This window comes from Somniosus microcephalus, chromosome 9, assembly GCF_052327205.1.
Source record: "Somniosus microcephalus isolate GS21.2 chromosome 9, FLI_Smic_1.0, whole genome shotgun sequence".
Classification (NCBI taxonomy): domain Eukaryota; kingdom Metazoa; phylum Chordata; class Chondrichthyes; order Squaliformes; family Somniosidae; genus Somniosus; species Somniosus microcephalus.
The window spans coordinates 15,007,525-15,034,440 of NC_140995.1; positions in this window are offsets into that span (position 1 = coordinate 15,007,525).

Genomic DNA, 26,916 nt, shown 5'->3' on the forward strand with positions numbered 1-26,916 from the left:
CAATCTGTTGTAGGCCAAACTGACACTTGGCCGGGTTGATTATGAGGCCATGTTGGCTGAGGCGCCGAAAGAGGGTGCGGAGATGGCAGACGTGTTCCTCTTTGGTAGAGCTGGCTGTCAGGATGTCATCAAGGTAGACAAATAAAAAGGGAAGATCCCGCAGGACCGAGTCCATTAGTCGTTGAAAGGCCTGTGCGGCGTTCTTGAGCCCAAATGGCATCCGCAGAAACTTGAACAGTCCAAAGGGAGTGATGACAGTCGTTTTCTGGACGTCCTGTGGGTGTACGGGAACTTGGTGGTAGCCACGGACGAGGTTGACCTTGAAGAAGATTGAGTTTCCCGCCAAATGGGCGGAGAAATCCTGTATATGCGGGATCGGGTACCAATCGGGAGTAGTGGCGTCATTAAGGCGTTGGTAGTCCCCGCATGGCCGCCATCCACCGCCGGGCTTCGGGACGATGTGGAGAGGTGAGGATCAGGGACTATTCGACCGGCAAATAATTCCCAGCCGTTCCATCGTGGCAAACTCTGCCTTCGCAGCCGCGAGCTTGCCGGGTTCCAGGCGCCGAGCTCGCGTGTAAACCGGAGAGCCAGTCGTAGTAATGTGGTGTTCGACACCATGCTTAGTGGCCGAGGAGGAGAAAGTGGGCTTGGTCAGCTCCGGGAATTCACCTAATAGGCGAGTGAACTCGTCCGGCGAGGACAATGCGCAGGAGACAGTGTGCGATGTTGCGGAACTGCGGAAGCAAGGGATGGAGTGGAAGGTGGCTGCGTTGACCAATCGACGATTTCTTACATCCACCAAGAGGCTGTTGGCGCATAAGAAATCCGCGCCGAGGATGGCTTGCGAAACCTTGGCTGTAATAAATTCCCACTAAAACCGTTGCCCGCCGAAGCACACCTGGACCCGCCGTTTGCCAAAGGAATGAATGGCCCCGCCATTAGCTGCCACGAGGGAGAGGCCGTGCATCCCAGACTGAATATCGAGTGCTGAGGCAGGAAGGATGCTACACTGCACCCTGGTGTCGCATAAAAAGCGCCGGCCTGAGAGGGAATCTGTAATGTAGAGGAGCTTCCCGGAATTTCCAATCGCCATCGTGGCCGCGGAACGTCCCTCAGACTCGGTCCTCCTTTTCTGGAGTTGCTGCTGGTGTTGATGTCGTTTTTTTTTAGGCGCGAAACTGCAGGGAGGGCGGCAGCCTCTGGCTTTCGCACCGAAACGGGCGTGGTAAAAACACAATCCGGGGGATGGAGGTGTCGGGGTGGCGTTCGCGGGGGAGGGGTGCCTCGTGGCGGCACAGTATTGCTGGGTGCCCGCATAAATCGTATCTGCTTCTGCAGCAAGTGCTGCGCAATCTGTGGCTTCCGATCTGGCGAGGGCAGCCTGAACCTGCTCGGGTAGTTGACTCAGGAATAACTCCCGAAAAAGGAAACATTGTGGTTCTGAGCCAAGGAGCGTGAGCATCTGGCTCATTAACTCAGATGGCTTGGAATTGCCAAGCCCGGGCAAAGCGAGTAGCCGGCGGGCACGCTCCATCTTCGTGAGCCCGAAGACCTGTATTAACCGCGCTTTAAGAGTATTATACTTGCTGTCAACTGGGGGTTTTCGAGCAGGCTGATGATCCGTGAGGCCGTGGAGCTGTCGAGTGCAGAGACCACGTAAAGGTAACGGGTCTGATCCGCAACGATGTTTTGGAGATTCAATTGTGCTTCTGCTTGGATGAACCAGGAAGCCGCCTGTTGTTCCCAAAACTGTGGGAGCTTCAAAGTCACGGAGTTCGCTTCCATGTTTCGTCGCGCTTTGCTTCTTCCGCGAAAATTGTTCACGAAAATTCGGGGTCACCACTGTAGGAATGGCTAGATTCCTAACTAAAGGACTGAGGTCAAGTCAGTCTATCAAACAAACGATGTTTAATACTAATCAACAGAGTTTAAAACGAAAACACAGGAGAACTACATTACAGGTCTGTACTCTTTGCTGGCTCCACGAGGACTGGCTAGGGCGGCTCCCCAGCCTGACGTCATGACGTCATCACGTTTTCCTGCCGCTGGAGGATCACGTGATCAACGTGATGACGTCATCGCGTTTGGTCTCATTCTTAAAGGGACCGCGCTATGTACATGCAATGATATGAACAAAGATACAGATTCATTCTGTAGCTAATAATTTGTTAAAGATAATTATGTACGTTAGGTCAGAGTCCCCCTGGTGGCTCCGCCACAGCATCACCTAATAACCATACTCCTCCCCTGTGCCTACAAATTGCAGTAGGCCAATACTGGAGAGCAGCAGGGTATTTGCTTACCGCCCATTTCAACATGTTTGACCAACAGCAGCAGCATAAAAGGGCAACATGGTTCAATAGAACTGCTGGTTCCCCAGAGGGTCATTGACTGTGGCTATGTTATCATTCAGGCCCCTGTGCGTGACACTGTCCTCTATAAGATCTCATAGGGAATTTTTTTAAACTTCTAAATAGGCTTATACTCGCTGGAGTTTAGAAGAATGAGAGGGGATCTCATTGAAACTTATAAAATTCTAACACGACTAGACAGACTAGATGCAGGAAGGCTGTTCCCGATGGTGGGGGAGTCCAAAACCAGGGGTCACAGCCTAAGGATAAGGGGTAATCCATTTAGGACAGAGATGAGGAGGAATTTCTTCACCCAGAGAGTGGTGAACCTGTGGAATTCTCTACCACAGAAGACAGTTGAGGCCAATTCATTAAATATATTCAAGAAGGAGTTAGATATATTTCTTAAGGCTAAAGGGATCAAGGGATATGGGGAGAAAGCAGGGACAGGGTACTGAATTCGGATGATCAGCCATGATCGCATTAAATGCGGAGCAGGCTCGAGGGGGCGAATGGCCTACTCCTGCTCCTATCTTCTATGTTTCATTGTGGGCACGGTATGCTACCACCAGCACAGAATGATGCAGGCCAATGCCCCTCATGTTGCTTTAATTTTAATACAATTACCTTTGCTACTCTCGTTTGAAGAGGAATGAGGAACAAAATGGGCGTTAAATGAGGAAAACTAAAAGGGAAATACAATGAAAAAATGTTTTGTAATTCAAAGAGAAATGAATTCGAAATTATGAGAGGTTACGATGAATTAAATTGGGAAATCTATTTCCACTCTTCGGTTAGTCGTTAACTAGAGGGATTAAATGTCAGGTCGTTACCAAAAGAGCAAAGAGAGGGGTTAGGAGAAATATTAGTGCAGAGAGGGTTCTTAGGACATGAAATGTTTTACCAGCAGCAGCGTTGGAAACAGAAGCTGTAACAGCTTTTAAAAGGGAAGTGGATAAATGTTTGAAAAAAGAACATTTTGAAAGGGTATGGGGAACGGCAAGGGAAATGGCACTTAGTGGATCACTCTTTCAGAGAGCCAGCATAGGCGCAATGGGCCAAAGGACTTACCTCTGTGCTGCAAGGTTCTATGGCACAGATATTTGACTTCACCGCTGGAGGTTATATATCGGCTGAGTGGAGCGCAGAAACAAAGATCTGCTGGGGAGGATTGCACTCCCCTCACATAACATGCTGGGTTTTCCTCCTAGTCATTTCAATGGAAGGAAAGTCAGTGGGTTCCTCCTCATCAAATTTCCTTTTCTGCATTCTGCCCAGGTAATGTTTGACGCCCAGGCCACAAAGACAAGTACTTATCCCTATGATTCTATAATTCTCGGATCATAAAATCCTACAGCACAGAAGGAGGCCATTCAGCCCATCGTGCCTGTGCCGGCTCTTTATCAGAGCGGTCCAATTAGTCCCACTCTCCTGCTCTTTCACCATAGCCCTGCAATTTTTTCCTTTTCAAGTATATAGCCAATTCCCTTTTGAAAGTTACTAGTGGGCCAGAAATTCGGGTCGGAGGCCCCGACCTGCACTTACCTAGCGCGCTGGCCGTTGAGCTGTGGGCCTGCGTGGGATTCCGATCCTGGGCCTCCTCCAGCTGCCGGTGCGCAGTGCTTGCGTATCCCAGGGGCGCAGTTAGTTCAAAGCATCCCCTGGGATCACATGGGCCATGGAGAGCCAATCGTAGCAGGGAATCTCTATACATAGATTTGACAGGAAGACCTGTCAAATCTATGAATAGAAATCGGCCCCAAAACCTAACTAAAACTTCAAATAAATTTATTTTTAAATCACATTTTTAAAATAACTACAAATTACATAAAATAACTCTTTTAAACATTAATTTAAATTTTTGAAAAAATTAATTACAGTTTTTAAAGGGACTAAAAATAAACTTACTTTTCTTTAAATATTTAAAAATAATAAACCTGTGGAAAAAATGTTTCAATTTAACTTAATTCACCTCTTACCTTGTTAAAAGCAGGCCTTGCGACTGCTTTTTAAAAGCGTAGCTGCTGGAGACTTACCCTCCCGGAGAAACCTGTAAAAAAACCGGAAGTTCCAGGCGCACGCGCTGCCTCTCCGGTGCACGCGTTCGACCTGTGAACCCCTTCCTTCAAGGGAACGGATGTTCCGGTTTCCAGCGCATGCGCAGTGCATGCACGAAACCGGCACTTTTGTTGGGCCGACGTGTGAGTACCCAGTGCGTACTCACCCGTGGGGACCCGAATTTCTGGCCCATGGTTGAATCTACTTCCTTTCAGGCCGCGCATTCCAGATTATAACAACTCGCTGCATTAAAAAAATTCTCTTCATCTCCCCTCTGGTTCTTTTGCCAATTATCTTAATCTGTATCCTCTGGTTACCAACCCTCCTGCCAGTGGAAACCGTTTCTCTGGAAAAATATGTTGAGAAATAATTGCTAGCTATCCAAACGTTCTATGGCTAGCTTGTATGTAATAAAAGAAACAATTTCAAAGGTATAATTCATGAGTTTAGGTAACAACTATAGCTGCTAACTGGCTAAGCTTCATTCGTGCTGTTGTGATGTCAACTGATGTCCTTGATAAGATTCCTGTCTCCTAATTATTGTTATATTCATTATTTTCTCTATATCTATTAGTCATTGATTTTCTGGTCATTCATCGCAAAATAAACTTGCAGTAATGATGTCCCAATCATTAATATTTCAGAATGAACATTATCACATCAAGGGCATCACACAACCACAGTCTGCTGTTGACACACTATGAGCTCAAACTGGAATAGCAGCCCACCAACATCAAATTTAAATAAATAAGCAATTAAAAAAAAAATATTCCTATAACATAATCTCCAGATTCAGAATATAACCTGTTGAAACATCACTCTTGTGGGTTATGACTTTCTGGTAACTGTTTGTTTAGCATAGGCTCTTTTGCTGAGAAAGGTTATTGATCCTAGATTTTGAGTGGAGACCTGCACAGAGAGAAGGAATGCACAAACAGCTCTTTTACTCTGAAGCAACTTTATCTGTAATATTAGCTTTTAGCCGTTTGGCAGGAATGTTCTCCGACAGCGACAGACCAATCTAAACAAAAGTGATAAGGCTGAACCGCAAACATGCTTTGTCATATAATGTCACTGGCTTCCATCTAATCGCTTACCAGAAAAATGAATAGGTGTCATTCCCAACAGAACAGAATATAGATATGAAAAGAAAAATCAATATATTAAATCTAAGATGTTTTCAGGTGGCCTCACTGACACTGTTTGATCACCGAAAGAAAGACTGTCAGCAAAAAAATAATGTGGCTTGCAATATTTTGACAATATTAAACGTAGAGTAATGGATGGTGAGGTTGAGCTACAGTTGTGCATAGAGTCCCTGATTAGCTTGGGAGCAATACTTGGACAAGTGAGAATACCTTAGGTAACACAGGCAAACTCAGCAGATTTAAAAACAAATTTTTATTCATTCTCAGGTTGTGGGCATCCCTGGCAAGGCCGGCATTAATTGCCCATCCCTAGTTGCCCTTGAGAAGGTGGTGGTGAGCCGCCTTCTTGAACCGCGGCAGTCCGTGTGGTGAAGGTACTCCCACAGTGCTGTTAGGGAGGGAGTTCCAGGATTTTGACCCAGCGACGATGAAGGATCGGCGATATACTTCTAAGTCAGGATGGTGTGTGACTTGGAGGGGAACTTGGAGGTGGTGGTGTTCCCATGCGCCTGCTGCCCTTGTCCTTCTAGGTGGTAGAGGTCGCGGGTTTGGGAGGTGCTGCCGAAGAAGCCTTGGCGATTTGCTGCAGTGCATCTTGTAGATGGTACACACTGCAGCCACGGTGCACCGGTGGTGGAGGGAGTGAATGTTTAAGGTGGTGAATGGGGTGCCAATCAAGCGGGCTGCTTTGTCTTGGATGGTGTCAGGCTTCTTGAGTGTTGTCGGAGCTGCACTTATCCAGGCAAGTGGAGAATATTCCACCACACTCCTGACTCATGCTTCATCCAGGTTGTTAATATGAGTGCCCCGCGGGGCGTTGGTTGGGGCAGGGGAGGGATGTGACAAGGAGGGTGGGTGTGGGGAGGTTAGGAAGGACAAATACAAGATATTTTAAGTAAATCACTTCTTTTGTGTATTAATCCTGAATATGTGCAACATCATCGTTGCATATTCGCAGGCAGAAAACTCTCAGGCCGGAATTTTTACCTTTGTATCGGGTCGGGTGCGTGCGGGCCACATAGCGGGTCAGGAAAGCGAAGTTCTGAGCGCCTTTAACTTAATGGCCCCAATTGAAAGATTCATGTGTGTTTCTTATTAAATGGTGCAAGTCTAATGATGTCATCGATGACTCGTTTCCAGCACTGATATTTAAAGCAGCCTTGCACTCAAATCATTTGAAGGTTGCTGGAGGAGGGTGGAACCTGACAAACAAAGGCCACAGTACTCTTATAACATTGGAAGGATGGATAGCCAAAGGCAGAGGGCTGCACCATGTTTCTCTGATTCATCTCTGCATACTCTGGTGGAGGCCGTCAGAGCACGCAAGGAGGTCCTCTTCCCTGCTGACAGGCAAAGGAGACCTCAAGAAACAAAAAGCGCCTGGCTGGATATAGCTGAGGAGGTCAGTAGCAGGGATGTGGTCAGGAGGACCTGGATACAGTGCAGGAAATGCTTCAATGATCTCATGAGGTCAGGAAAGGTGAGTGCAATGCCTCACTCACCTACATCCTGATGCGCCTATCACCACATCCCCATCGCTTGTTAAGGAATAGCCATATTCCAAAAAATATACCATCCTATGAACAGAATTTTGATTTATTAAAACATGACATACTGGGTCTGGAAGTCTGGAAGCCTTAACAATCAAAAACTGTAAACAGCATACAGGCTTTTGAGATAAGATAGGTTGTTGACACTGAAACAATAGCCCTATTGAAGCAGCAAGTTGGAGGTTCCAGGAGGTCTGCAGCTTGGAAGGAATACAATGGTATATACCCAGTTAAGTGTTATAAACCAACACTTCGAAAAGAAACACAGAAAGATTAAAGAAACATGTGCCTTTATAAAAATGACATCAAATGAAACATGGAGACACGAGTATGTGGTACAACCAACTGAGGTAAATAAGAATTGCATAGATCACCCTAGTTGAGCTGTTTTTAATTTACACGTTGTAAAAAGAATTGCACAGAATGCCTTCGTAAAAATAACATCAAATGAAACACGGGAGGCAACAGCCATCACATTGTTCTTGCGCTGAACTTGGAACACCTAGGAGACACGAAGTCTGTAATGTAACCAGTTGAGGTGTTCTAAATGCAAAAGATACAAACAGGAGACTTTTGATAAAAATGACACCAAATAGAACCACTGCTGTCACATTGTTTTTATGATAAGTTTTAAACACCTACACGGCAGACATATTTCTGCAAGCTAACAGTTGATCTGACAGTAAGAATAGGAGTCAACAGAAAAATGACTAGAGATAATTAGCTTACATCAGCAGAAAACTTCAAAGGATATACCACTGCAGAAAGGGTATAAATATAAAATTTTCAAATGGGAAGACAGAATTCGCTGAAAGGGGCAAAGCGATTTTCACGCTTCAGAGGCAGGCTCTGTAAGTTTTTAACTCTTTGAGTCTCGGGAATCAAAGGTATTTGATTTTGGTGGATATCCTGGAGAATAAGACTAAGAAATATAAAAATGTAACGAAGTTAAGATTTGAGAATGAGGATCTTTGATAATAAGAATTGTAAACTATTTGTATTTGGAACTGCTAATGTTGTGACTGAATCACCAGCTGTAAGTTACATGTCAGTTCTTTAATAAATCTAAATTTTTTAGAATTGTCTCACATAGTACTTCTGTATCAAACTCGCTAACTCAATCTCTGTACACTCTTTGGTGAGGAGTTGCAGAATTCTGGAGGAGTTTTCCGGACCCTCCTAATATCCGGAAGGTTACAGTCTAGTTAAACTTATTAAAAGTGCTATCTGGAGCACAGTAACATCTTCAGGCTGTTCCTTTCCTTTAGGGAGAGATAGTCTGAACCTTTAGACCCAATTAAGCGTCTTTCGGATTCGGCTACCTCTAACTTTAGTTGAAGGTGAACGTCTGGGGAATACGCCTGATCTGGGGTAGCCCTAAAGGGGCTAGGACTTGTAATAATCCTTTCACACTCTGCCTTCCCAAGCCTACTCCTGCACATTATTACTCACACCAACATAACTTCCAGGTCTTTCTCTCTATGTACATACTCACATCCCCTAACCATCCCTCACATTCACCCTCATCCTAATGCTATCATACCAAGTAACACCACAGAAGGAGGCCATTTGTCAATGGCGCCCCACTCCCTCAGAGTCACCCTCTACAGATGTAACCCATTCATTCCTTACACTCATTCCATCATGCTCACTCAACCTTCTCTTCTTTCCCTTCCTGCGGGAGAACAATAGAGAGAGGGAAACAACGGAGGTGACCCTCAAGTCTTCTCGCACCTAACAGCAGCAGAAGAGGGGGCTCTAGAGATCTCGGGAGCCCGAGAGACACTGGCAGTGGGAGACGGAGAGAGGGGGACATCCCAGCAACCTGGTGACAGAATCACATCTCATACAGCCACACAACAGTCACCCATAGGGTACACAACAGTCACCCATAGGGTACACAACAGTCACCCATATGGTGACTGATGTCAGCAGCCAGTGAAATATCATCATGTGCATAATGGTATCTGTATCCATTCTTATTATAACACTTCTAATTCATCTCTTTACTCTCCCATAGGTCCATCAACTGCCTCCCGCCACTGTCCAGTCGGAGGAGGAAGACAACTCCTCAGAGGAACCTCCAGCTTCTGAGGGTGCAGTGTCCGCAGACTCAAGCGCACACAGCACCAGCACCAGTGCAGATACGCACACCTCGGTGGGTCCTTTGCGCCATAGAGTAGTGTTGTCACCTGGTGTCTCACAATTCACAAGTGAACAAGAGCAGATGGTGGAGACAGGAACAGCAGTGGAGACTCCTCGCTGGAGGGTGCAGGATGCTCCCAGCTCTGCTCAGCTGCATGCCAACGCTGAGCCTCGGGGACCATCCAGAAAGAGGGTAATCCTGGAGGGGCGGCAACAATGGCATGAGGCTCTGGCATCTTTTGCAGCTGCGATATCTGCTAATGTGCAGAGAATGGAGGAGTCCATCTCCAACATGAGCACCACCATGTCACAGGCGATTGCGACGATGTGCTGTTCCATGGAAAGGACGGCCACCTGCATGGAGCAGCAAATGCGCCACTCACATGAGCATATGCTAGCTGTGGACAACAGATGGCAGGCACTCATAGACCTCCTCTCAAGGAGGGATGTAAACATAGGCTTGGGCCTTCATCACCCCAATGGTATGCAGCAAGGTGCTCGCCAGCTCCTTGCTAGCAGAGAAGTTCGGGTGGTCCATGAGAGGGGTGATGGTAAGAGGGAACGTGGAAGTGGGGGCTCTTCTCAAAGCGCTTAAACTTCCCCCCAGTTGCTTCCCACTCAGTCAGAGCCCCACATAATTCCTCGGATCCCGATGGCCGAGTCTGCCCCTGCACAGCCGCAGGAGGAGCAGACTTTGGCGGGGCCATCACAGGCTCCAAAACCCAAAGGACGCCCACCAAAAGTGTCTGTGCAGTCGCAGCAGGGAAGTAAGCAGCCTGCAACCACCTCTGCTGAAGCCACAGGGGTTGCACCTCGTAGAAGCACTCGTAAAAGAAAAGTGACACAAAAGTAGATGCACAAGGTTATGCACATGGGTGTATCAAAAAATGTCACTGCTAAGTTTCAGTTATTTTGATAACACACACAAATGTTTTTCTTTGCACCACTTTTGGGTCTTGTCCATTTTTGCCTCAAACCTTGGAAGTGGCTTTGTCACTTGGAGAGAATGGTGAGACAATGGGCCAGTAATTCCGGTCCCAACGCGTGAGTACGGATGGGGTACTTACGCGTGGGCCCGTTGGAAGTGCTGGATTTCAGCATGCACTGCACATGCGCGGGAAACCGGCATTTCCTCCAAGGGGTTCAGAGGTCCAACACATGCGCGCAGGACTCTGCGCGCACGCGTTGAACTTCCTTCTTTTTGACAGGTTTGCGTGTGTGTAAGGGCCTCAACTTTTTAGACATATAAAAAGGAGGCGTAAGGACTTGATTCTTTAAGGTAAGTGGTCTATCATTTAAAATTATAACATTTTTTCCACAGCTTTATTGTTTTTAAGGACTTTACAGTAAGGTAAGTTTATTTTTAGACCCGATTTCTTAAAAAATTATTTTTTTCAAAAATTTGATTAATTGTTTAAAATAGTTTTTTTAAAGTTATTTATAGTTCATTTAATTAGTGGGATGTTTTTTAAAATTTTATTTATAGTTTAACTAGTGTTTTGGGCGCCCGTAGTTTTCATGAGTTTGACAGTTCTTACTATCAAACTCATGAATGAAGTTTCCCCTCCCCTGATTGGCTGCACAGTGCTCACCTGATCCCAGCCGGCACATCGAACTAACTACGCCGCTGGATCAGGTAAGCACAGCGTGCCGACATCTGAACCGGGCCAGTGACAGGAATTCCAAGCAGGCCCAGGCTTCAGATGTCGGCGCGCCGGGTGAGTGCACATCGGGGGCTTGCACGCGCGGCAAGCTCCCGAACCTAATTTCTGGGCCATTATTTAACCTCGAGCACTGGGGCTTTGGGTGAGAGGAATGGCTTGGTTATTGTAGGGCTGCTTTATGGTGTTGTTTGTTGGGGGGGGGCGGGGAGGGGGTTGGCACAACTTAGTACAGCATGTGGCTGCATTGGAGCAAGTTAAGTAAATCTGGCCATGATGAGGCCATCCCGGGCCTCCCAGGCAGCAATGTGTGCCGCTGCTGGTGCCATCTCCATCTCAGGATCCTCCTCCTCCTCATCTTCCACCTGCTCCTCCTCCTCCTCCTCCTCCTCTGAAGAGGCTGTGTGCAGTGCGCCATGCTCCCCCTGCAGCTCCAATCCTCACTGCTGCGCTATGTTGTGCAGCACACAGCAGACGACGATGATTCTGGAGACCCTGACTGGTACATACTGAAGGGCTCCTCCAGATCTGTTGCTTGACTATTGCTTGTTCTATAACACATCTGGTGGAGAGGTGGCTCTCATTATAACACTCCTCGGCCTCATTGCTTGACTTCCTCAATTGTGTCATCAACCACGTCTTCAGTGGATAGCCCTTGTATCCAAGCAGCCAGCCGGTAAGTCTGTTTGGAGGTATGAATAGCTGAGGGAGGGTGGACTGGCGCAGGACGAAAGAGTCATGACAGCTACCAGGGAATCTGGCGCACACATGCATGATGATCTTTTTATGGTCAGCACACTGAGGGAGTGGAAGCCCTTGCGATACACAAACACTCTGGGTGATGAAGGGGTACCTTCATGGCCACGTGTGTGCAGTCGATGGTGCCCTGCACCCGTGGGAAGCCAGCCAGCGCTGCAAAGCCGAACACCCGCTTGGTAACACTGGTCTCATCAGTGGCAAAGTTGATATAATTGGCTGACTTGTGAAATATGGCGTTGCTCACAAGGGTGATGCATCTGTGGGCGGCCGACTGCGAGATGCCGCAAATGTCTGCTGCAGATCCCTGGAAGGAGCCTGAGGTGAAGAAGTTGAGGGCGGTGGTGACCTTGACAGCCACTGATAAGGAGTGTCCAGTTACATGGCCGGAATTTTCAGAGGTAAGAATGGGTGGGTTGGAGTCGTGGGGGTGGGGCCTGGGAAGTGAAAGTTCTACAAATGTAGAACCAGACCCCAATCCGCCTCCAACCCGCCCACTTTCACCTTTCACTCAGCTGGGATGGTGGGGAGGGGGGAACAGGCTGCCAACCCGCTGCCAGGAGGCGGGTTGGCAATTTAAATATGATAATGAGGCCTGAAGCCTCTACTTTAACCTGATTCGCAGGTTTTACTGCAGGCTTTCGGGGATCCCGGGGCTCAGGACTCCCAGTGGCTACATCGAGGTGGCTTTAGCCTCGGGGAGCAATTCCTGTGAGCCAGGGGGTGCAGGAGTGCTTCCTCCTGGCACTCCAAGCTCCCCCACCATCAGCCCGCACCCCCAGGGTCAGGGATCAGAACCCCCCCGCCGGGCTTGGAACCCCCGACCCCCCCCCCGCAACCATCCTGGGCCCAGCACTTACCTTGTCCTGTGGCCCCCTGGTACACGTTCCCCACACGACTGGAAGCCAGCCTTGTCAATCAGGCTCACTTCCAGGCGGGGAACCCACCCTTATCAGTCGCACGCACGCTGTGGAGTTAAAACTTCCGGGTTTCCCACCGTCTCCCGGGTCCCCCCCACCCCGCACCGTTCGGGTGGGACCCGGGAAAAAACGGCACCAAATGTCTGTGATGACCTGGTGCGGTAGCCTGAGCCTCCTGAAGCACTGCTGCTCAGTCATGTCCAGGAAGCTCATCCTCTGCCTCTATACCCTGTGTTGGGGTAATCGCATCTGGCGCGCTGCAGCCCTGTGGTGCCCCCCCATCTCCTGTGGAGCATGAGGTCATTGAGGAGAAGGCTGCTGTTGTGCTTGTTGCTGATGTAGCTGGTGTTGTTGGTGGTGAGGACAAAGCTGAGACAGTATAAGCGGCACCCATGCTGATGTAGTAGATAGCAGGTAAAGGGGCGATCAGAGGGCGGTCATAGTGAGTAGCAATATGGTGAGAGTAGCTTCCGAGGTTTCAAAAATGACCTGCAAGCTGCAGACACCGAAATCTGCGGACAAAATGGAGTGAACAAGAGCCTTTCGATAAGGTGAGTGATGAGGTGTAACGTTACAGTACATTTGTGCTTTTCCCAGCTGTCAATGAATGATCTCGCCAATGGCCACTGAGCTTCCACCTCCCCTTCACAGGCGAGGTACCCGACCTCCGTGAATCTCGTGCTCCTGCAGTTAAACTCAAAAGCTGGCATTAAAATCACTCTTAAGGGTCCGTCAACAAGCACTGAATGATTTCAGTGAGGTTGCCCACCTCTGCAGATCGGGTCCGTGTCACGCCTTCAAACCCGCCTGAGTTAAACGTGCGAGGCGGCGGGATGACGGTGGGTTCCTAACGCGCTCGCTATTTCCGGGATTTTTACTGCCGACCCACCCCCAAACCCGTACGCTCGGCAACGGGATAATTCCGGCCTTAGTCAAATAGCTCAACATAAAGGATAGAAAAAAAAACCAATAAAATTAAAGTTCTGATGACAGGTCATCGACCTGAAACATTAACTCTGTTTCTCTCTCCACAGATGCTGCCTGACCAGCTGAGTATTTCCAGTATTTTCTGTTTTTATAATGGCCCAGAAATTCGGGTCTCCACGGGTGAGTACGCACGGGGTACTCACCCGTAAGCCCAATGGAAGTGCCGGTTTCGTGCATGCACTGCGCATGCGCGTGAAACCGGCACTTCCGTTCCCCTGAAAGAAGGCGTTCAGAGGTCGAACGCGTGCGCAGGAGAGGCTGCACGTGCGCATCGAAAATACGTTTTTTTTTGCAGGTTTTCCCGGGAGGATAAGTCTCCAGAAGTTAGACATGTAAAAAGCAGGTGCAAGGCCTGCTTTTTACAAGGTAAGTGGTGAATTAATTAAAATTAAAACATTTTTTCCACAGGTTTATTGGCCCAGAAATTCGGGTCTCCACGGGTGAGTACGCACGGGGTACTCACGCGTGGACCCGATGGAAGTGCCGGTTTCTTGCATGCACTACGCATGCACGGGAAACCGGCACTTCCGTTCCTCTGAACGAAGAGGTTCAGAGGTGGAACACGTGCGCGCGTAGTCTGCGCGTGTGCTTTGAACTTACGGTTTTTTTACAGGTTTTTCTGTGAGGGTAAGTCTTTAGATTTTAGAAATGTAAAAACCAGGCGTAAGGCCTGCATTTTAAAAGGTAATTGGTCAATTAATTAAAATTAAAACATTTTTTCCACAGGTTTATTATTTTTAAATACTTTAAAGAAAGGTAAGTTTATTTTTAGCCCTGTTTGAATATAAAATTATTTTTTTCAAAAATTTAAATTATTGTTTAAAATAGTTATTTAATGTAATTTATAGTTTATTTAAAAAGTGTGATGATTTTTTAAAATTTATTTGAAGGTTTACTACTATTTTGGGGCCGTAGTATTTATACGTTTTGACAGGTCTTCCTGCCACTACTTATGAATGGGCTTTTCCCTCCTCCGATTGGCTGCCCATGGCCCACGTGATCCCAGGGGATGCATCGCACTAACTGCGCCCCTGGGACACGCAAGCACAGCACGCTGGGAGTTGGACCAGGCCCCGGAGCGGAATTCCACGGGGCCCTACAGCTCAACTGCCGGCGCGCAAGGTAAGTGCAGGTCGGGGGCTTGCACTCGCGGGAAGCCCCCGACCCGAATTTCTGGGCCATTTAAATACTTTAAAGAAAGGTAAGTTTATTTTTAGCCCTGTTAGAAAATAAAATTATTTTTTTCAAAAATTTAAATTATTGTTTAAAATAGTTATTTCATGTAATTTATAGTTTATTTTAAAAATGTGATTTAAAAAAAAATGTATTTGAAGATTTAGTGATGTTTATAGTTTTTATAAGTTTGACAGGTCTTCCTGTCAAACTTATGAATAAAGCATTCCCTGCTACCATTGGCTCTCCATGGCCCACGTGATCCCAGGGGATGCATCGAACTAACTGCGCCCCTGGGATACACAAGCACTGCGCGCCGGCCGTTGGAGGAGGCCCAGGATCGCAATTCCACACGGGCCCACAGCTCAACGGCCGGCGCACTAGGTAAGTGCAGGTCGGGGGCTTGCACCCGCGGGAAGCCCCCAACCTGAATTTCTGGGCCCAATTCACTGATAGACTTTGGAAAATTAGAGTGTTTATATAGTTAATATGTCTGATATTTCTTGAAAATTGAAGTGTTGCCCTAATATTTTTGGGAGCTGCAAAATGTTCTTTTTTACTGTTGTCCAGTTGTGATAAACTCTAGTTTCTAAATACTGTAATAGGCAGCTAAATGTAAATGTAATTAAAAATACCAAATGATTTATTATCAGACTTGGCTTCTCAAATCACAAGTGAAATTCCTGATGCCAAAGTAGCGGCTAATCACAATCAAGCAAGCAGTTTAGTCAAGCAATGACCCGTGAATACAGTAAGAGAATAATTGAATGCTATTGCTAAACAAAGACGCAACTTCAGTGCGTGGTTATGTTACAGCGGTTTGTGCGATAATAGATGCTGCATCTAACAGGAGACTCAGCAAAACATGGTAACCGTGGGAGAGCTAAATGAACACAAGAACATAAGATAGCAAAATACTGCGGATGCTGGAAATCCGAAACAACAGAAAATACTGGAAAAACTTAGCGGGCCAGGCAACATCCGTGGACGTCCTGACAAAGGGTTTCGATCTGAAACGTTGACTCTATTTCTCTCTCCACGGATGTTGCCTGGCCTGCTGAGTTTTTCCAGCATTTTCTGTTGTTAATAAGAACATAAGACATAGGAGCAGGAGTCGGTCATTCGGCCCCTCGAGCCTGCTCTGCCATTCAATAAGATCATGGCTGGTCTGATCTTGGCCTCAACTCCACTTCCCTGCCCGCTCCCCATAACCCTTGACTCCCTTGTCGTTCAAAAATCTGTCTATCTCCACCTTAAATATATTCAATGGCCCAGCCTCCACAGCTCTCTGGGGAAGAAAATTCCAAAGATTTACGACCCTCTGAGAGAACTAATTCCTCCTCATTTCCAATTTAAAAGGGTGCCCACTTATTCTGAAATTATGCCCCCTAGTTCTAGATTCCCCACATGAGGGGAAACATCCTCTCTGCATCTACCCTGTCAAGTCCCTTCAGAATCTTATATGTTTCAATAAGATCACCTCTCATTCTTCTAAACTCCAGTGAGTATAGGCCCAACCTGCTCAACCTTTCTTCATAAGACAACCCTTTCATCTGCGGAATCACCCTCGTGAACTTCAATCACAATGAGTCTGTCATTAAGGGGAAACATCTTTCTTTTGCATTAGTGGATTGGGTTTTTAACAGTAACTCAGGAGGATTTGAAAAATTGGGGAACAGCTCTGCTCAGAAGCTGAGAAATGGATTAACCCACGAGAAATGCCTTGTTGCTGAGATGAAAGATTTAGGGGGAAAATTCAGTATTGCCCTTTTTAGGCGCAATTATCAGCCGGGCGCAAAGATTAGCGCCCGCAGCTAATTATCGCCTCCGACTGCAAACTTGGTTTTTATCGCCCCTGGAGGTGATTGGAGCGCTAAATCAGGCGCTACACACCTCTCTTAAGGCACAAAGGCTGAGGAGCAAGTTGCTACCTCAGAGCGCTGGCGGAGCTCATATGATGCCAGTCAGCAATGGAACACAGACACACTGGCGCCGGCCAGTTCTTAAAGGGGAGGGTTCATCGTGCTCTCCATTCACATCCTGCTCATTGCAGCCTTGAATCTCGGCCTGGAGAGACCTGTACATCAAATCTGCTGGAAAGAACAATGGAGAGACCCAGGGAAAGAGCTCAGAGCGTAGCCCCCACAGTCTCTTCTAAATCGATACAAGGAAGGGCAAACCAAAATGAACCTGCAAAGTTCTGCTCTGTACCCAAAACTCCTTCACACAGCGTTGAATCTCTCCAGAAGTCTCTCTCTCTCTCAGAATGCGTGGTGCAAAAATGTCACCAACAAAAAAAGGCACGAAGTGGTCGCCTTTAAATAGCGCTCCCCCAGTCCCTTCCTGACTGCAAAACGCTCCCCTCAACCTGTCGTTGCTAGCGGCAGGTGGTAAGGCAGGGGGTGCCACTCAATATCCGGTCCGGGGCGCTAACAGGGCGTTGCGCACTTGACTGACGTCACGATCTGCTGGTGCAGGAGATTGTGGTGGTAGTGTTTAGCGCCGCCGCAAAATGTCTAGTAAATTTCGTGAGCAGCGCAAACATCACCGCGCCCGGGCGCTAGTTGCTTTGCACCCCATTAGCGCCCTCTTAAGGTGCTAACGGGAGGCGCAAACCAACTGAATTTTTCCCCCTTACTCTCCACTGAGTCAGAAGGTTCAAGTCCTCCTCCAGAGATTTGAGCACATAATCTAGGCTAACACTTCAGTGCAGTACTGAGGGAATACTGCACTGTCAGACGTGCTGTCTTTTGGATGAGAGTTCTCCCAGGGGTCCTGGCCAACATTGATCCCTCAACCAAAACCTAAAACAGATTATCTGGTCATTTATCTCATTGCTGTTTGTGGGACTTTGCTGTGCGTAAATTGGCTGCCGCATTTCCTACACTACAACAGTAACTACACTTAGTTGGTTTTAAAGCACCTTGGATCGTCCTGTGGTCATGAAATGTGTTATATAAATGCAAATTCTTTCTGTCTTTCTTTATTAGAGTTGGATAACATTAGATGCAAATTGTTTAGGTTCTTCCCACTTCAAATATAAAGGATTCCCAAACTTTTGTCGGAATAAACTGTCCAAAAGTGCTTTGAGTGATTAAGGAAGCTGCCCAATGTACATTTTGTTTCCTAAAATGTCTGGGGAAATTGTCAAAAATCAGAAATTATTTTTCCTTTCTGTTGTAACAAGCAAATCATTATTACTGTGATGTGTGACCAAAAAAAAAACAGATTTCTAAAATTACCAATTTATTCTTATCGATTAGAATCAAAAGCCATTAACTGTGGGGAAAATTACTTATCAGGGATTTCAAAGCTCATGTATTTGGCTACTGGCGCTAGTTTTCAGGAAAACTCATGGAGAGTAGATAAAAATAAATAAAGTTTTAGGGAGGGAGGGGCTGTACATGTAACAGTTGTTTAATTACTTGCAATTACACATTTCCGCTCAGCGTTAATGACCGGCAGTAATGCTTACCATTAGAGTTGTTAAGAGCCAATTGAGCTGGTAACGAGGTGGCAAAACCCAACCAATTAATGTTCAGTTACAGTTTTCAATCATTAAATTCCAATGTTAAATATGGACAAGCTGAAGTTGGCCTTAATAATACCAGAGCACCGTAAGGGAGGTGTTGGAAGTGCATGATAGACAGATTTTTGAACGACGAGGGAGTCGAGGGTTATGGGGAGCCGGCAGGGAAGTGGAGTTGAGGCCAAGATCAGAGCAGCCATGATCTTATTGAATGGCGGAGCAGGCTCGAGGGGCCGAATGGCCGACTCCTGCTCCCACGTCTTATGTTCTTATGTTCCTTTTATGTTCAGATTGCTCATGTGACAGAAGTTGCACACCAGCAGGATGAGTTACCCAACAGGAAAAGATAAAGAACTAAATTAACTGCAGGCGTGGAAACGGCTTAGATTCATCACCAAGTACAACTGAGGAACTAAATTAGAAAATTAGGAGTAAGAAAGGAAGGCAAGCCAGCTTTTTCATCCAAAGGGTAACAGGCTTCTGGAATGAGGGAAAGCCATTTAAATAAACACTATGGGGGAAAAATTCAGTTGGTTTGCATCTCCCGTTAGCGCCTTAAGAGGGCGCTAATGGGGCGCAAAGCAACTAGGGCCCGGGCACGTCGATGTTTGTGCTGCTCGCGAAATTAACTAGACATTTTGCGGTGGCGCTAAACACTACCACCACGATCTCCTGCGCCGGCAGATCGTGCCGTCAGTCGGGTGTGCAACGCCCCGGTAGCACCCCGGACCGGATAGTGAGTGGCGCCCCCTGCCTTACCGCCTGCCGCTAGCAACGACACTTTGAGGGGAGCGTTTTGCAGTCAGGAAGGGACTAGGGGAGCGCTATTTAAAGGTGACCGCTTCCTGCCTTTTTTTGTTGGTGACATTTTTGCACCACGCATTCTGAGAGAGAGCGAGAGAGAGACTTCTGGAGAGATTCAACGCTGTGTGAAGGAGTTTTGGGTACTGAGCAGCACGGTGCAGGTTCATTTTGATTTGCCCTTCCTTGTATCGATTTAGAAGAGACTGTGGGGGCTGCACTCTGAGCTCTTTCCCTGGGTCTCTCCATTGTTCTTTCAAGCAGATTTGATGTACAGGTCTCCCCAGGCCAAGATTCAAGTCTGCAATGGCAGGATGTGGATGGAGAGCAAGATCAACCCCCCCCTTTAAGAACAGGCCGGCGCCATTGCTGACTGACATCACATGAGTTCCGCCAGCGCTCTGAGGTAGTGCCTCGCTCCTCGGCCTTTGTGCCTTAAGAGAGATGTGAAGCACCTGATTTAGCGCTACAATCACCTCCAGGGGCGATAAAAGCCAAGTTTGCAGTCGGAGGCGATAATTAGCGCCAGGCGCTAATCTTTGTGCCCGGCCGATAATCACGCCCCAAATGGGGCGATACTGAATTTTTCCCCCATGGCTTAAAGAGGCAGCTCGATGTGTCTCTGGAGTGAAAAGAGCTGAAGGGATATGGTATGGAGCCAGGTAGGTAGGTTTGAGAAAGGATGAACTTGTTGAGCCTAATGGCATTTACCTGTTCCTTAAAATCCTAGGGCTAAAAATTGAGTAGCGCCCCGGTTTAGCGCCCTGGAAAAATTAGCGTCTCCGCGCCGGAAATTGAGTGGTTGCGCCCCAAGAGGGAAGCGGGGCGCTACTGGAAGCGCCCTGCATCCCTCTTGGGGCGCTGTGAGTCAATATTGCGGTGTTATGTGCCGCAGCGCCACACGCTGTGGCACGTCGCGCCGTGGTATTGCAGGCCTTCCTCCCGTTCTTAAAGGGGAGGAGCCTTGTGCAGCGCGACTTGGGGCCCAGCTGGGCCCCCGGGGATCGGGAGTGCAGGCAAAAGCACCCAGCACTCAAGAGAAGTGTCGGGCTCTTGGAGCGCAGCCGGCACTCCGCGGGGAGGGGGCGTTTCAGGAGGTCTGGGACAGGAGCGCAGGCAGGTTCTGGCAGGCGGCCAGCAACAAAAATGGCCGCCCCGCACCTCGCCTTTAAATTGCGCCTCCCCGGCCGCAGGTACGCCCCCCTGACCCCCTCAGACACAGCGTCCGGCGGTAAGTCAGGGGGCGCTCCCGAAGATCGTGGCCGGGGCATCAGCGGGGCGCTGCGCATGCCAATGACGTCATCACCAGCGGCACAGCGCCGCAGGGCGCTACTGGTTAGCGCCACCACTAACCTCCCGCTGAATTTTGCGGGAGGCGTGGGCAGTGCTGTGCCCGGGCGCTAGTTGGTTTGCGTCCCGTTAGCGCCCTCTTAAGGTGCAAATGGGAGGCGCAACCAACTGAATTTTTCCCCCCTAATGTTTTAATAGAAGAAAGACTTGCATTTATATAGCGCCTTTCACGACCTCAAAGTATTTAACAGGCAATGAAGTACTTTTTGGACTGCAGCCACTGTTGTAATGTAGGAAACACGGCAGTCAATTTGCACACAGCAAGCTCCTACAAACAGCAATGTGATAATGACCAGAAAATCAGTTTTTGTGATGTTGATTGAGGGATAAATATTGGCCAGGACACCGGGGAGAACTCCCCTGCTCTTCTTCGAAATAGTGCCATGAGATCTTTTACATATGCCTGAGTGAACAGATGGGACCTCGGTTTAAAGTCTCATCCAAAAGACGGCACCTCTGACAGTCAGCACTCCCTCAGTACTGCACTGGAGTGTCAGCCTAGACTTCTGTGGTCAAGTCTTAGGGAATGGGACTTGAAGCCACAACCTTCTGACTCAGAGGCAAGCGTGCTACCAACTTTAAAAAAAAATTAAAATTATTTATTGAACATTAAGAACATTTACAACATCGTGCTCATTGCATTGTATCATTCAAATCCATTCTGCCACTCTGCACAGCCATTCCTCCACCACATATTAACATCAAAAAATTTGTCTCCCATAACATATATTAATTGATTGTACTTTAAAAATTGATCGTAAAATACTACCTTTAAATTGCTTTCTGAATAAAACATCCACAGAGCCTTATAATGATCTTTTAGCTTATATTAAAATGCTCTTTTAGATTGATTCTCCTCCCCTTAAAAAACAGAGCATTCCTTCTTTGCACAATCATGAATCTAGCCAAGCTGAACATTAAATTAATTACCGCTCCGCTAGACTCAGGCAGACTCTCCTGCAATCCCCATCTCAAAATTGAGTCCCACGGGATTCCCATTCTCGCTCTTCGGTCCCCACCCAGCAAAAAAGCTTCACACAACTGTCGAACATAGTACTTAAAATAATTTAACTGCGGACATAACACCAGTAAATGGGACAGAGTCTCATCCCATGTCCCACACACTGGGCAAGTTGCCCCCTCCACTCGCCTAATCTTACATAAGCCAGTCATGTTAAAAATCTGGTTATGAGCAGATGGTTATGTCCACTCTGGACATTTAAAATTCGCCCACACTCCCTTCCAAATCCTGTTGAAGTCCAGCTGTGGGTATATACTCTGCCAAAACTCCTGACCAGCAGGTATCCTGAATCTCCATTCTCTAAATACCCCATAGAAATCTCGAGTATTACAGTTGTCAAATTGGACCAACTCTTCCCTTCTCCAGCAGAAAGCTTGGAAAAGCAGGATGCATTTTACTTCCTTTGGAGGTTTCCGCATTTATTTCTTCCATCCTATCCTGTGGCATTGCCCTCACAATCTTCTCATACATGATTCCTATTGCTTTTTCCCCTACCTCCTGATCCTCCTCCCACACCATGTCCCACACTATCGCTTCCAGCAACCAACCTGGAATTACCTCGTATAATACATCTTTCACACATATAATACCAGCTTTTATAAAAGATTGATTAAATAATACCTCTCCTTCGATGTAATAAGGGCTGTTCTAAAAATTCCTCAGCTCCCTTGGGCATAAACTGCACACTTTTTAAACATTGGGCCCAAGTGTCTACAACCCCTTATAAAACCTAGGGAGAAGTTTAATCGATTTCAAAAACATATTATTGAATTCCATATACAATATCCCCTGCCCTCCTATCCCACTTCATTTAAAAAAATGCTCGAAACAACTCTTCCAAAAACTTGTATTTGACTTCTGAATAAATCTCTTCACCCATTTGATTCTGAAGGATTTTTTCTTCAAAATTGAGTCCTCCCTGATTTTTCCGTCCAATTATGGTATTGTAAGCAACCAAGGCTGGTTTCCCTTCCCATAAAAACCTCACACAAGCCCCGCCCACTCAGGAATATCCTCCAACGTCAATAAGTACCATAGCTTAGATAGCAGGAGAGCAGACACCACTGTCGCTCTTCCTTGCACTTTCAACCACCTTCTTTCCCATCTTCCTAAAATCTTTTTAATTTTCATAACCTTCAGTTCCCAATTTAATCGATCCACTTCATCCCTGTCTTTCTTGCACCCCATATGCACCCCCAGAATTTCCAAAACCTCCACCACCTTAAAGGGGCTTTCCCCCAACCCTTCCTGCAACAAGGCATTGGGACTTACTATAATTCACTCTGGCTCCTGAAGCTCTACAATATTCCTCCACTACCTCCATAGCTTTCCTCACTGACTCCCCATTTCTCAATGTTAAGGTTGTCTCATCTGCATATTGGTGTATCACCGACACCAGCCCGGAACTGGGAACTGCAATCCCAACTACACCTTGTTCCTTTCGCATCATGTAACCTAATGGTTCTGCTACCAATGTGTACAACAATGGGGACAGGGGACAACCCTGTCTCACTGACCTCTGTATCAGAAAATACTTGGATAAAAAAAACATTACATTTAACACAGCTAAATATGCTTGAATAAAAAATCCTTATCCACTCAATGAAATCTTCCCCAAAACCAAATGCTTCCAAAACCATCAATAAAAACTCATGAGAGACCCTATCAAAGGCTTTCTCTTGACCTATCTTTAATACAGAAGCCTTCCTCCCACTCTCTTCCATGAGCTCTATCGCATCTCGGATTGAGACCACAGAGTCTGCGATGTCCCGGCCTATGACTCCATAGGACTGAGAGGGAAAAACTATCTGCGGCATCACCTCTTTCATACAATTTGCCATAACCCTCGCCAAGATCTTATAATCCACATTTAATAATGTGATGGGCATCCAATTCTTTAGATTCCTTCTATCCCCTTTATTTTTATAAGCTAAGCTTATGTCACCTCTTCTCGTAGATGGGGTCAGGCTTCCCTCAATTTTAATCTCCTTAAAAACCTTTAAGAGTAATGGACTTAAAATCTCTAAAAATTCTTTACAAAATTCTGTACTTAGTCCATCGGACCCTGGGCTTTTTCCCCCTCTTTATTCCACTTATTGCCACTTTTATTTCCGTTAATCCTACTTCTTTGTCACACATGCTTCTCTCATCCTCCTTTAAACCCTCTTCAATAAAAGCACTAACCTTCTCCATCGCCAATTTGGAAATGTCTTCTTTTGTATATAATTCTTGATAAAAGCTGCTAGCCACCTCTAAAATCTCCCCACTTTCATTAATGATCTTCTCCCCAACCTTCAACTCTCCAATTAATGATAATCTCTGTCGCAGCTGCTCTTGCTCTAGAAAATATCTAGTGCATCTTTCGCCCTCCAATGCATCTTTAGCCGTCGCACGGAGAATGCCCCCCTTGCATTTTTCAGCTTGCAATAATTCCCACTCTTCCTTTAAAACCAGGAACTTAGTCTCAGCTCCCTTATCCCCTCCGTCAACTGCTTTACAGACATCCGTAAACCTTTTGTTTATATTCTCTTCTCGACGCCAGTGAGCTGCCAGCAATGCCTCCTCCCTCGTCGGGCCGGAAACATTCTGATCAAGAAAGTTCTCCTGAATACACTTCAGAAATTCTTCCCCTTCTCTGCCCTTTACACTATTACGATCCCAGTCTACATTAGGGTAGTTGAAGTCCCCCCTTATCACTACTCTATCGTTCTTGCACCTCTCTGTCATTTCTCGGCAAATTTGCTCATCCATATCTTTCCCACTAGTTGGCGGTTTATAGAATACACCTAGTAGTGTAATGGCACCCCTTAACTCTTCTTGGTTGAACCTCTTGCTCTCTCTCCCTCTCAATGAAGAGAAGAGTCAGTTCCTGGAAGTTAATGTTTTCAGTAGTAAACCTGACGAAGGAGCAGCGCTCCGAAAGTGTGTGATTTCAAATAAAACTGTTGGACTATATCCTGGTGTTGTGTGACTTCTTACATTCAGTAGTAAAGGTGGAGCTGTGTGAACCCGACGCTTATCTACAACTGAGTTTTCCCACAGAAACAAAAATCAACTGTGTGCAGACAGAGATAGTAATCAGGGCCCTTTTGCCTAAAGTTAAAGTGCAATTTTCTCATTACATGCACATGTAAAGTATGGAAGCAATCTGCCCATGGATGCATGAACAAAGCATGCACATGTAAAAACAGTTCTGTGGACCACTTAATCTTACCTTAAGAAATGTAGAACCATGACGCATACAATTAATTTCGCTCCGTATCATTTTAGTTATTTTGGGTATACGTTTAACCCTAACAAAAACAGTTAGAAATACATTTGCTGTAGGTGATGTATTTAAATTGGGAAGCTCTGGTGGCAATGCCCTGTGAAAGTTTAACAGATTAATATTTGTAAATCTGAGAGTTCTAATTTAATTAAGGCCGGAATTTTCCCATTGCCGTGGGTGCGGGTTTGGAGGCGGGTCGGCTGTAAAAATTGTTGAAATAGGCGGCGCGTCGGGAACCCGCCGTCAGCCTGCCTCCTCGCGCCTTTAACCCAGGCACGTTTCCCGGCACGCCACGGACCTGAGTGGCCAGTGTGCGAGTCCATTCATTGACAGCTGGGAATGGCAGCTTACACCTTACACCTCGTTAGTTGCCTAAGGGAAAGGCTGATGCTGACTCCATTTTTTTGCACAGATTTAGGTTTCAGGAGTTTTCAGGTAATTTCTGCAACCTTGGAAGCCACTCAAAGCACATTGCTAGTCAGTATTAGAACATTAATGGATTGGCCCTCTGATCGCCACTTGACCTCAGGCCCTCAGTACTGCGCAGATTATTTGCTCAAGTCTCTGGAGAGGGGCTTGCATCCTACAACCTTCTGACTCACAGGCAAGAGCACTACAACTGAACCAAGGCTGACACCACAATAAGCAGGTTAAAATAAAGGAATAGCATATGAGCATTTGTCCGCCAATAAAGCCAACAGTTATTTCTCAGTGGAAAACTGCAAGGGCTTTGGAACTAGTGAATTTTAGATTCAACAAGCATGGTACTCGCTACTTGAACTGACATCAGCATGGGTGCCGTTTATACTGTCTCACCTTGGTCCTCAGAATTGGATCAAGATGAGCCTCACCGCCAACAACACTAGCAGCACCAGCAGCAACCACAACACCAGCCTTTTCATCAACAACCTGATGCTCCACAGGAGAGAGGGAGGCACCCCAGGGCTGCAGCACGCTGGAGGCGATACCACCAACACAGGGTATACAGGCAGAGGATGAGCTTCCTCAACATGACTGAACAGCAGTGCTTCAGGAGGCTCAGCCTGTCATGTCAGGTTGTCACAGACATTTGTACATTGCTGGAACAAGACCTCCAGCCAAGAGGACCTGGTGGACACTCCTTACCAGTGGCTGTCAAAGTCACCACCACCCTCAACTTCTTCACCTCGGGCTCCTTCCAGGGATCTGCTGCAGACATGTGCGGCATCTTGCAGTCGGCTGCCCACAGATGCATCACACAGGTGACCGATGCCATGTTTCACAAGTCAGCCAATCATATCAACTTTGCAACTGATGAGGCCAGTGTCACTGGGCGCTTGGCTTTGTGGCTCTGGCTGGCTTCCCACAGGTGCAGGGCGTCATCGACTGCACACACGTAGCCATGAAGGCACCCCATCATCACCCAGGAGTGTTTGTGAACTACAAGGGCTTCCACTCCCTCAATGTGCTGCTCGTCTTCAACCATAAAAAGATCATCATGCATGTGTGCGCCAGATTCCCTGGCAGCTGTCATGACTCTTTCGTGCTGCGCCAGTCCACCCTCCCTCAGCTCTTCACACCTCCAAACAGATTTACTGGCTGGCTGTTTAGAGACCAGGGCTATCCACTGAAGATGTGGCTCATGACACCCCTGAGGACGTCAAGTACTGAGGCTGAGGAGTGTTATAATGCGAGCCACATCGCCACCAGATGTGTCATAGAACAAGCAATAGGCTTACTGAAGATACGCTTCAGATGCCTGGACAGATCTGGAGAAGCCCTTCAGTGCGCACCAGCCAGGGTCTCCAGAATCATCGTCGTCTGCTGCACGTTGCACGCTGTACAACATAGCACAGCAGCGAGGATTGGAGCTGCAGGAGGAGAAAGGTGCAGAGCCTCTTTAGAGGAGGAGGAGCAGCAGGTGGAAGATGAGGAGGAGGAGGATCCTGAGGTGCAGATGGCACCAGCAGCGGTGCACATTGCTGCCTGGGAGGTCCGGGATGGCCTCATCATGGCCAGGTTTACTTAACTTGCTCCAATGCAGCCACATGCCTGACATGCGTGCTCGACTAAGTTACCCCCCCACCACCCCCCCCGCCACCCAGTAACACCATAAAGCAACCCTACAATGACCAATCCATTGTTCTCACTCAAAGTTCCAATACACGAGGTTAAATAATGTGTCACCATTCACTCCAAGTGACAAAGCCACTTCC